The 11524-nt window shown below is 37.9% G+C and overlaps 1 protein-coding gene across 5 annotated transcripts in view; it reads left to right on the top strand.

Annotated features, from left to right (window-relative positions):
• The first annotated feature begins 9 nt into the window (after positions 1-9).
• Positions 10-11524, top strand: part of GSTCD (glutathione S-transferase C-terminal domain containing) — a 127719-nt gene continuing 116204 nt past the window's right edge. For 2 of the 5 annotated variants that reach the window (XM_043870903.1, XM_043870907.1), the window contains exon 1: positions 10-232. The gene's annotated coding sequence lies outside the window, so the exon portion shown is untranslated. Of the gene's footprint in view, positions 233-257; positions 444-2741; positions 2906-3190; positions 3504-11524 lie in introns of those variants that run through there. The other 3 variants (XM_043870904.1, XM_043870905.1, XM_043870906.1) reach the window with 3 other exon arrangements.

Here is an 11524-nt window from a genome sequence, read left to right as displayed (position 1 = left end):
TGGCGCTCTCTTTCCGGTCCGCCGGATTATGAATGACGGCCGCTGCCGCTGCTTCCTTGAAGCGCTCTTCATTGTTTCTCTCGTGGCCTCGCTGGCCCCGAGTGGCCAGCAGACGAAGACTCTCTGAAGTGGCCTTGGGAAACACGGCTCGGGCGGGGCTGGAATGCGCTGGCGGCCCCTGTCGCCTACCCACTCACGCACCCTCCCTGCCTGGCCGCGCCTCTGCGACCAGGTAAGGAGGGCGCAGTCCCCGTGACCCCGAAAAACCGCCTCTTAGCATAGGGGGAAACAGGATGGACGATGCGGGCAAGGGTGGGAAGGGTGCGAGGCTCCCGTCCCCTTCCCAGTTTTTCCAAGACCAGTGCCCGTGGCTTTCTCTGACGGTGGAATGGAGCAGCTTCCAGTTGCAGCAATCTAAGGGGTCGTTTGCCATTGGCTGCTAGGTATAGTTTGTGTAGATTTCTTGGATCGTCTTTAACTTTTTTTTTTTTTTGGCACTTAGTTTTCTCTCCCAGCCCTTCCTCTTTGGAGAAAGCAGTTATATGTGAATATTAGCAAACTGTTGCTCCAGTGAACTTGCTTCATTTGGGGCCATTTGCTTCTATTGCATCATCAAAGCTGTGTTTCACTTTGGTTTAGGATTAGGTGACTTTTTTTTTTCCTTCATTCATAATGTCATGATCCCATCTTGGATATCAAGACAATGCCAACACTTAATAATGCATCTTGGCAAAAGTACTGATAGAAGAGATCGAGTACCTCTTTTTCCCTAAGCTTATCTAGAAACAGTGTTTAAAAGGGAAAATGTAAGAGCAGGCAACAACTAGTGATATGACAATTTAAATTTTAACCATGGTCATTTAAATAGTGTGGAATAAAGTCTTTGTTATAAATACTACTAAGTAATTTGCTGTCATATTGAATAAATCAAACATCAAGCTCTATGTGACTTTTTTAACTCTCTGGTGAGTAGTATTTGTAGTTGTTCAGTCAGTAAGTCTTTACAAATGTTACACTCTTTGCAACTCCCATGGACTGCAGTACACCAGGCTTCCCTGTCCTTCACTATCTCCTGGAGTTTGCTCAGATTTATGTCCGTTGAGACCGTGATGCTATCTAACCATGTCATGATCTGCCACATCCTTCTCCTTTGCGTTCACTGTTTCCCAGCATCAGGATCTTTTCCAGTGAGCCAGCTCTTCACATCAGGTGGCCAAAGTATTGGAGCTTCAACTTTAGCATCAGTCCTTTCAATGCATATTCAGGGTTGATTTTCCTTATGATTGACTGGTTTGATCTTGCAGTTCAAGCAACTCTCAAGAGTTTTCCAGCACCACAATTCAAAAGTATCAATTCTTCAGCTCTCAGTCTTCGTTATGGGTCCACCTCTCAAATTCATACATGACTACTGGAAAAAACCCTAACTTTGACTATACAGACCTTTGTCAGCCAAGTTGTGTCTCTGCTTTTTAATATGCTGTCTAGGTTTGTCATAGCTTTCTGTCCAAGTGTCTTTTAATTTCACGGCTGCAGTTATCATCTGTAGTGATTTTGGAGCCCACAAAAATAAAATCTATCATTGCTTTCTCTTTCCCCTCCTATTTGCCATGAAGTGATGGGCCCCGATGCCACTATCTTTTTTTTTTGAATGTTGAGTTTTAAGCCAATTTTTTCACTCTCCTCTTTCACCCTCATCAAGAGGCTCTTTAGTTCTTGCCATTTAGTTCTTGCTCTTTAGTTTCTGCCATTAGAGTGGTATCATCTGCATATCTAAGGTTGTTGATATTTCTCTTGGCAGTCTTGATTCCAGCTTGTGAGTCATCCAGCCCGGTATGCAGGGTGACAATATACAACCTTGATATACTTTCCCAATTTTGAATCAGTCTGTTGTTTCCATGTCTAGTTCTAACTGTTGCTTCTTGACCTGCATAGAGATTCCTCAGAAGGCAGATAAGATGATCTGGTATTCTCATCTCTTTAAGAATTTTCCACAGTTTATTGTGATTCACACAGTCAAAGGCTTTAGCATAGTCAGTGAAGCTGAAGTAGGTGTTTTTCTGGAATTCCCTTTCTTTCTCTATGATCCAACAAAAGTTGGCAATTTGATCTCTGGTTCCTCTGCCTTTTCTAAATCCAGCTTGAACATCTGGAAGTTCTCAGTTCACACACTGCTGAAGCCTAACTTGAAGGATTTTGAGCATAACTTACTAGCATGTGAAATGAGCACAATTGTATGGCAGTGTGAACATTCTTTGTCATTGTCCTTCTTGGGGATTGGAATGAAAATTGACCTTTACTCGTCCTATGACCACTGCTGAGTTTTCCAAATTTGCTAACATGTTGAGTGCAGCAGTTTAACAGCGTCATCTTTTAGGATCTGAAATAGCTCAGCTGGAATTCCATCACCGCCACTAGCTTTGTTGGTAGTATTGCATCCTAAGGTCCGCTTGATTTCACATTCCAGGATGTCTGGCTCTAGGTAGTGACCACACCATCGTGGTTATCTGGGTCATTAAAATCTCTTTTTGTATAGTTCTTCTGTGTATTCTTGCCACCTCTTCTTAATCTCTTCTGCTTTTGTTAGGTCCTTACTACTGAAAGGATTGCCTTAAGCATATCTCATTATTCCACATTGTGTTTTTCTCTAAGATTTTTTTAATGTGGACCACTTTAATAGTGTTTATTGAATTTGTTATAATATTACTTCTGCTTTATGTTTCGGTTTTTTGGCCATGAGGCATGTGAGATCTTTGCCCCCTGACCAGGGATAGAACCTGTACCCTCTGCATTGGAAGTGAAGTTTTAACTGCTGGACTGCCAGAGAAGTACCGGAAATTATGTTTGAATTACACCTGAAGGCAATATTTTAAGAGGTCTAACTTCAGAAATGAATCTGGAAAAATCAGTGAGATTTGAAAATTATTTTATCACTTCCTTTTTGTTTTTACCCTTCCGTTATAAGTTTGTCTGCTTTAAAAAAGCTCAAACTTGAACTTTTATAGTAGAGGGCCCATCAGGGGTTTTGGAGGGGTTGTTTTTGTTTGGTTGTTTGTTTGAACATGTGTTTGTAACTTTTCTATCACCTGTGATTTGAAATAAAAATAAATGTTGACTGTCCAATTGATCTTTCTAACCAACAATTTAGCAGACTTTGAAACTGAACAAATTCTGAAACTAGTCAACTAAAACATCTCTAGTATAGACAGTTCCTTAGTGGTTTTTATCTTCAAGTTTTTTAACTAGCCTACTGAATTCTGTTATGATTAGTACTTGCAAAGCAAGGATTTATACCATTCAGTTCATGATGAGCACAGATGTTAGTTACTGTGGGGATTCAGTAATTTTATTTCATGTTTGCTGATGTTTCTAACAGGTTAGCATTTCATGCTGTGGTTCCTTGTTAATTGTGAGGTCAAGCTTATCTGCAAGCATTATGATTCTATGGCAACATATGATTCCCTGATTCTATGGAGAGAAGATGCCACGGTTCCCTAATGGCTAAGGTTATAGTAAGCTTTCTTACTTTTAAATATTTTTTCCCCACTTCTTGCCTGGATAAGAAAACAGCTAATTTTAATCATAGGATTTTGTCCTCTAGGTCTTAGTGATATGTGTCTCGATGTTTCACAGCGTAGTGAGCACTGAATAGCTCGGTTTTTTCTTTCTTTTAACCTTTAATATCTAAGGTAATAAGCTGCTATTTAACTCTGTAGAGGCAGACTTTTCTTTTTTTCAAAATCTATATTACTGAAAGAAAACAGTGAGATATTTGCAACCAAATACTGTTATTTTGGGGATTTCCCTGGTTGTCCAGTAGTTAAGACTCCCTGCTTCCAGTGCAGATGTGTGAGTTCAATGCCTGGTTGGGGAACAAGGATCACACCTGCCACATGGCATGGAAAAAAAAAAACAAACTTGTTATTTTTATGTATAAAATACAAGCTAGGTTCTAATACTCATAATGCTGAATGTTTTGATGTAGTAGGGAATTAAAATGAGTTTAATTTTAAACTTGAATCTTTAAGAAAAGTAAGAGTTTGTCATTTTTTTCATACTTATAAATTGCTTTAAACTATTCGATAAAAGCAGTTAATATTCGAGTGAACTTAAGATATCCCACTTATACTCCAGAATTTTGTGACTCCCTGGTTTTCGGCCTTAAATAACAAACCGATTTTTTTTTTTCAATATTTGGTTTCAATCTTTTCTGTTTTAAAAAAAAATCTTTTTATTTTATACTGGAGTATAGTTGGTTAATAGAGAAAATCTTTTCAACTCAACACAAAATCTCATTTTTCTTGAGAAGTTTGGAAATATAAAGCGTAATTGAAGACTTGCCCATCAAACTTGGTGTTTTTTGATAGTATCAATGCATAAGGAATTTGGGGATAAATTACAAGTAGATAACAATAGTATTTAGTTAGAGGATTACTAATGTGATAGGTGTTGTTCAATTCTCACAACGTACTATATGGTAAATACTGTTGTTGTTATTATCTCTTTTTATGAATGAGAAAACTAAGGCACAGAAAAAATTTATATTACTAGGTACTAAGTGTCAGAACCAGGATTTAAACCCAATCAGTCTGCACCAGAGTCTACACTCTTATTCATTACTCAGTGTATGAATATTCTACTTGCTAAGTAAATATATAGAATCTCGTTGGGTTCCTAATTCTCTTGCCTAAATATCAGTAGGCATAAAAATGTTTATGCTTTATTTACAAGTTTGAGTGGATTCTAGTTATACTTTTTCCGGCTCAGCTCACAGTGGTGTGTTTCTTCATTTTAATTTATACATAGTTTGTTCTTAAAATAGATTTATTTGGAAGAGAAAGAAAGGTGTCAAGAAAAATGAAGCTCATGTTGTACCAAGACTAATGTTCTCAAAAATACTGTCATTACAGGGATTAGTGACAATCATTTATGTACATTTATTCATTTATACAGTCCTTGAACTAAAATTTGAGTACTGTTTACCACTGGAGATGTGCAGTAATAAGTGCTGTAAAGAAAAAGAAAGCAGGATAAGGGGCTAGGAAGTGTTAGGAGTGCTTTTTCAATTCAGGTAGTCAGGAGAGACTGCTCTGAGTTAATATTCAGAGACCACAGTGAAATAAAAGAGCAAGCCATGTGAATATCTTGAAGAAGAATATTCTAGGCAGAAGGAATCGCAAGCACTCAATTTCTCAAGTGTGGGAGCACTACTGGCATTGCACCAGAACAGAAAGGAGAATTGGCTTGAGGGAAGGGAACAAAAGGGAGATCAGGTCGGAAAAGAAAGACAGCCAGGGTCATGTCAGACCTAGAGACCATGATAGGGAATTTGAATTTTATTAAGTGTGCTGGGGAGCCATTGAATGGTTGTGAGCAGAGACATGGTCTGATTTATGTTTTTAAAGGATCACCTTGACTTGAGTTGGAGAATTGACTGTTGCCTAGGAAATAGTTAATGGGCTTTTGCAGTAGTCCTTGAAAGAGCTAGTGATGACTTAGATGAAGGTGATATTGGTAGGTTCTGAGAAGTTAGTATTACCATGTATTTCAAAAGCATAAATAGTAAAGAGAGAGAGAAAAAAAGGAATTGAGTGACTCTTCAGAATTATGGGCCCAAGTATCTGGGTAAATGGTGTTGCTATTTTATCAAGAAGATTACTTGAGGAAAGAGGAACAGATTTAGAAAAATGTCGGAGTGCAGATGTCAAGTAGGCTACAGGAGTCAAGTTCAGGGGAAAGGTTGCGGCAGAGATAAATATCAGAGTCATCAGTGATATTTAAAACCCTTAGCACTGTAAATCACCTTGGACAGTGCTGTCATAGTGTAAGTTGTAGCTCAAGGATCTTGGAATCAATTTAGTGAGCACTAACCAACATTAAAAACAGACAAAAAACAACCCTGGAAAAAAAGAAGAAGAAAAGATTAACTGTTAGTTATATCTCCTATGGTAGGGTAATTTTTTTGTGAGTCTTTGTTTCAGTTTTATTTATTTCTTATTTTATGGCATGATCAAAAGTTTGAAAGCCAGTAATCAAAGGTGTGAGTTTAAGATGAGAATAGGGCAAAGTGCTAAGCTACAGGTCACTAAGAGGTCTGAGGAGGATCCAATAAAGGGAATTAAGAAGGAATGATCAAAAAACCTAATCCAGTGCTGAGAATTATCAGATACTCTGTCTTTAGCATGGAGGTTTTTATCAAGAATGTACATGCTCAGTCACTTAGTGTCTCTGACTCTTTGTGACCCCATGGACTGTAGCCCACCAGGCTCCACTGTCCATGACTCGTCCCAGGCAAGAATACTGGAGTAGGTTACTATTTCCTTCTCCAGGGGTTCTTCCAGACCCAGGGGTGGAACCCGCATCTCGATCTGCACGGGCAGGTGGATTCTTTACTTCTGAGCCTCCTGAGAAATTTGCTAAGAATAACATAGTTTCTGATGATTTTCACTCTGGTAAAATTGTGGCTGTGATAAAATTGCAATATGGTTCCACTTAGGAAGTTTATAAAGTAGTGCTATTTATATTAGAAAAATACCCATTCCTTAATGTTTTCCCATAAGATCCCTTTATAGATTCAAATAATGCTTTTGGATTGAAGTACAGTTCTTATTCATGTAGTAAAATGTACTTTAAGGATTATGAGGGCTGAAGTGATGCATAAAATTCAAGGTGCTTATTAAGCACATATTTGGTAGGCAATAAAATGTACATAATATTATTTAGAATTGCATTCTTTGTTCCTTTCGCATTTATTAAGCTCTTATCAAATTCCAGCCACAGTAATAATTCCTTACTTAAAAAATACAGTCAATTGGTTAATATTTTTGTTGCAGTTATGTACTTTTGGACTTTACTATGTAATAAATAGGGCTTTCCGGGTAACATTAGTGGTAAAGAACCCACCTGCCAATGAAGAGACATGAGAGATGCAGGTTCGATCCCTAGGTTGGGAAGATCCCCTGGAGGAGGGTATAGCAGCCCACTCTAATAATATTCTTGCCTGGAGAATCCCATGGACAAGGGAGCCTGGCGGGCTATAGTCCATAGGATGGCAAAGAGTTGGACATGACTGAAGCGACTTAGGATGCACACACATATGGAATATATAACTTATCTATTTATCTGTTATGTAATGTGTAGTTGCCATAGATCCAGACTTGAATTTCGAGCACAGAAATTTTAAACTTTTTTTCTAGCTTCCAGAGAAGTATGCTTATGTTCAATATTTATGGTGTTGTTTTCTTTCTTTATATACGTATGCACTGAGTAAACTATTGATAATAAAATGGCTTCAAATAAGAAAATACCTATAAAACTCATTTCCCCTTTCATGTATGAAATGTTTCACTTTATCAGCACCATGATACATTCACTAGAATAAATGAATAAAAAAGATTAAGGTCCTGAAATATTAAACCTGTGACTACATTTGTTTAAAAATATCTTTGAAAATTCCCAAGTAATGAAACCAAGGCTTAAATATTTACTTTTTACCTGTTTGTGCTTCCCAGGTGACTCAGTGGTAAAGACTCCTCCTGCCAATGCAGGAGGCCTGGGTTCAGTCCCTGGGTTGGGAAGATCCCCTGGAGAAGGGAATGGCAACCCACTGCAGTATTCTGGCCTGGGAAATTTCATGGACAGAGGAGCCTAACAGGCTACAGTCCATGGGTTCACGAAAGAGTCAGACATGACTTAGTGACTAAACAACAACCTGTTTTTATTCGCTCTGTAACATTCCCAAGCAAGGGAGGAGATGCACACTCCATCAGCTCTGTTCAGGCATCTCAAGCTTCTGGTTTTGTCTTCTGCTTTCTCACTCCCTCTAAGGGCAGTGTGGCATCTGTCAAAACTGAGAAAGAGCAGATGACAGCACTTCTGTGCTGGGCACAAGTGTAATCTGGAGTAACAAGGTCTGTACCCCAGCTCCATGCCTTGGAAACCCCAAGGGTGATTCTATAGTACCTACCTTTTAAAAGCTCATGACAAAAGAGTGATAAGATGAGGAATTCTCTAGGTAGAAATGGAGAAGAAAATAGGTTTCTTTTGCTGTATGTGCAAACTTTAAACAAAAAATGTGTTCTACTTTCTTGAAAAGTTAGACATGGTACATGCCAAAAACAGATATCAAAATTTTACAGGTTTGCTAATACTTAATACTTATTTTAGAAATTATAATAAAATTTAATGTGGAGAAATTGCCCAGGGAGAGTGATTGGTTTTTTAAACCCCGAGATCATTACGTAATATTTTTAGTCTTCAAGGGGAAAAAAATACCAATATTTATATTTTAAAAAGTAAATTATATTGAGTCAACAGTACTTTGCATTTTCTCTTAGGCATCTCATTAATTATTAGTTATCTCCAGGGACAGATTATTGCTATTCTGTTTTGTGACATTTAGCATTTATTAAGTGCTCACAGCAAAAAAAGTTTATGAAATGTGTAAAAGTTAAATCTCATGGTCCTTATATGCCTCAGTTCAGTTCAGTTGCTCAGTCGTGTCTGACTCTTTGCGACCCCATGGACTGCAGCACGCCAGGCCTTCCTGTCCATCACCAACTCCCAGAGTTTACTCAAACTCATGTCCATTGAGTCGGTGATGCCATCCAGCCCATCTCATCCTCTGTCGTCCCCTTCTCCTCCCGCCTTCAGTCTTTCCCAGCATCAGGGTCTTTTCAGATGACTCAGCTTTCCAAATCAGGTGGCCAAAGTATTGGAGTTTCAGCTTCAATATCAGTCCTTCCAATGAACACTTAGGACTTATCTCTTTTAGGATGGACTGGTTAGATCTCCTTGCAGTCCAAGGGACTCTCAAGAGTCTTCTCCAATACCACAGTTCAAAAGCATCAATTATTCAGTGCTCAGCCTTCTTTATAGTCCAACTCTCACATCCATACATGACCACTGGAAAAACCATAGCCTTGACTAGACAGACCTTTGTTGGTAAAGTAACTTCTCTGCTTTTTAATATGCTGTCTAGATTGGCTATAACTTTCCTTCCAAGGAGTAAGTGTCTTAATTTCATGGCTGTAGTCACCATCTGCAGTAATTTTGGAGCCCCCAAAAATAAAGTCTGCCACTGTTTCCACTGTTTCCCCATCTATTTCCCATGAAGTGATGGGACCAGATGCCATGATCTTAGTTTTCTGAATGTTAAGCTTTAAGCCAACTTTTTCACTCTCCTCTTTCACTTGCATCAAGAGGCTTTTTAGTTCCTCTTCACTTTCTGCCATAAGTGTGGTGTCATCTGCATATCTGAAGTTGTTGATATTTCTCCCTGCAATCTTGATTCCAGCTTGTGCTTCATCCAGTCCAGCATTTCTCATGATGTACTCTGCATATAAGTTAAATAAGCAGGGTGAGAATATACAAGCCTTGACGTACTCCTTTTCCTATTTGGAGCCAGTCTGTTGTTCTATGTCCAGTTCTAACTGTTGCTTCCTTACCTGCCGGCAGATTTCTCAAGAGGCAGGTCAGGTGGTCTGGTATCACCATCTCTTTAAGAAATTTCCACAGTTTATTGTGATCCAGACAGTCAGAGGCTTTGGCGTAGTCAACAAAACAGAAATAGATGTTTTTCTGGAATTCTCTTGATTTTTCAGTGATCCAACGGATGTTGGCGATTTGATCTCTTGTTCCTCTGCCTCTTCTAAAACCAGCTTGAACATCTGGAAGTTCACGGCCTCAGGAAATGGCAAATATATATGTACTCTAATTTTTTAATATTTCAGCATATCCTGAATCAAAAGCTGTAAAATAGCATGATGTTTACAGTCTTCCATTTTTTATGTCTTTTTGAAGTGTTAACAGAACTAGTTTCTACTAGTTCCGTGAGGAAATTGATTATGTTTCCTTTCAAATCTGCTTCTTAGGAAAGCACTTAGGGATCTTCTTTGTAGTGTGGCCGAGTCCCTTCACTGTTCACCTGAAACCGTCACAACTCTGTTGATCAGCTGTTCCCCAAAACAAAATAAAAAGTTTAAAAAAGGAAGGTAGGACATGACATATGTGATATATATGCACAATAAAACTGTAATTTGCTATTTTAAAAAAGTGATCTTTATAGTGTCAACAAAAGGAGTTAAGAGGATTGGTAAATTAATCAGCAAAAGATATAGAGGGGCAAACTATATCTATATAGTTTAGGTATAGAAATAGTAACCTACTATCTCCAAAGAGACTACCAATTTTCTATAAAAGGTTGGTTTCTTTTGCCTGTGAGATTTAACAAATGCCCTTTAATACTTTTTTTTAACATCAGCTCTAGATGAAGAGAAAAAAAATCCAAAAGGTAATTAAGTTAGCTCAGGAAGAAAATAGTTTCTTTCGGTTAAAGAGTTGTTGCTTTTAAATTACAAGAAATAATTTTCTCCCAGGTAATCTTTTAAATAAGTAACAAGCTGTGGTGCAGATCTGTTACGTTTTAATAAAAGGAATATAAACACTAGTGATTATTTGCATTACCAAGAAGTTTTCCGAGACAGTAATGTTACTGTGTATACCTTTACTAACTATATCTCTTTGTTGTAATGAATTATTAGCTCTTTAATAAAAAAAAGTTGAGGACCAAGATTAACAAGTACTTGATTGTTTTGCTTTTAATTAAAAAAAAAAACCCTAAGGAATTTAGTTGATTTTAATACCCTAAAATTCAGGGTGCACTAATATTTCAAATATACTTAAACAATTGCATGTATACTTTTTAAAGGCTTTTAAAATAATATTTTTAATTTAAAATATTTTTTCTTTAATATACCGGTTAGTATATGGCAAATGCTTTTAAAGGGTGCCATCTAGTGTCAGTTTGGGAATTTTGATGTATGGATTAGAACATGGGGAATTTTAGACCCAGGAAATGTAGAAATCAAACAAAAAGTCATAATTGACAAAAGTCTTAAGGATTATGACTTGAAAACACCCATCAATAATTTGACCACAAGATTGTGTATGTTTGCATCTTTAAAATAATGAACATGTCTATTCATGTATGCATTCACTCAGTGCTTTTTGATTATACATATATGTGTGTGTATATATACATATATATAATATCAGACCTTGTTTAGATATAGCAGTGAATAAAATGAAATTGTGGTCTCATGGAACATGCTATTGGAGGAAGACAAGAATAGGTATATAGCATGTTGCAATAGTGATAAATGCTAGGTATTCTTGATTATTTCTTGAGTGCCATCCTGTTCATCTCTTGTTCTCACTGTAGAGACCGACAGGTACTTGACTGGGAGGGCTATATTGCAAAGCATCTGAGGCATGCTCATTTTAAAGGAGCTGTATATAAAATCCCCTTGCGTGCATGCGTGCTGAGTCACTTCAGTCGTGTTCAGCTCTGTGCAACCCCATGGACTCTAGCCCATCAGGCTCCTCTGTCCATGGGATTTCCCAGGCAAGAACATTGGAGTGGGTTGCCATTTCCTTCTCCAGGGATCTTCCTGACCCAGGGATTGAACCTGCAACTTTTACGTCTCCTGCATTGTCAGGTGGGTTCTTTACCACTGGAACCACTTGG

This window comes from Cervus elaphus, chromosome 17 (assembly GCF_910594005.1).
Source record: "Cervus elaphus chromosome 17, mCerEla1.1, whole genome shotgun sequence".
NCBI classification, from domain to species: domain Eukaryota; kingdom Metazoa; phylum Chordata; class Mammalia; order Artiodactyla; family Cervidae; genus Cervus; species Cervus elaphus.
Note: the sequence above shows the minus strand (reverse complement) of the source record. Positions and strands in the feature narration are given on the sequence as shown.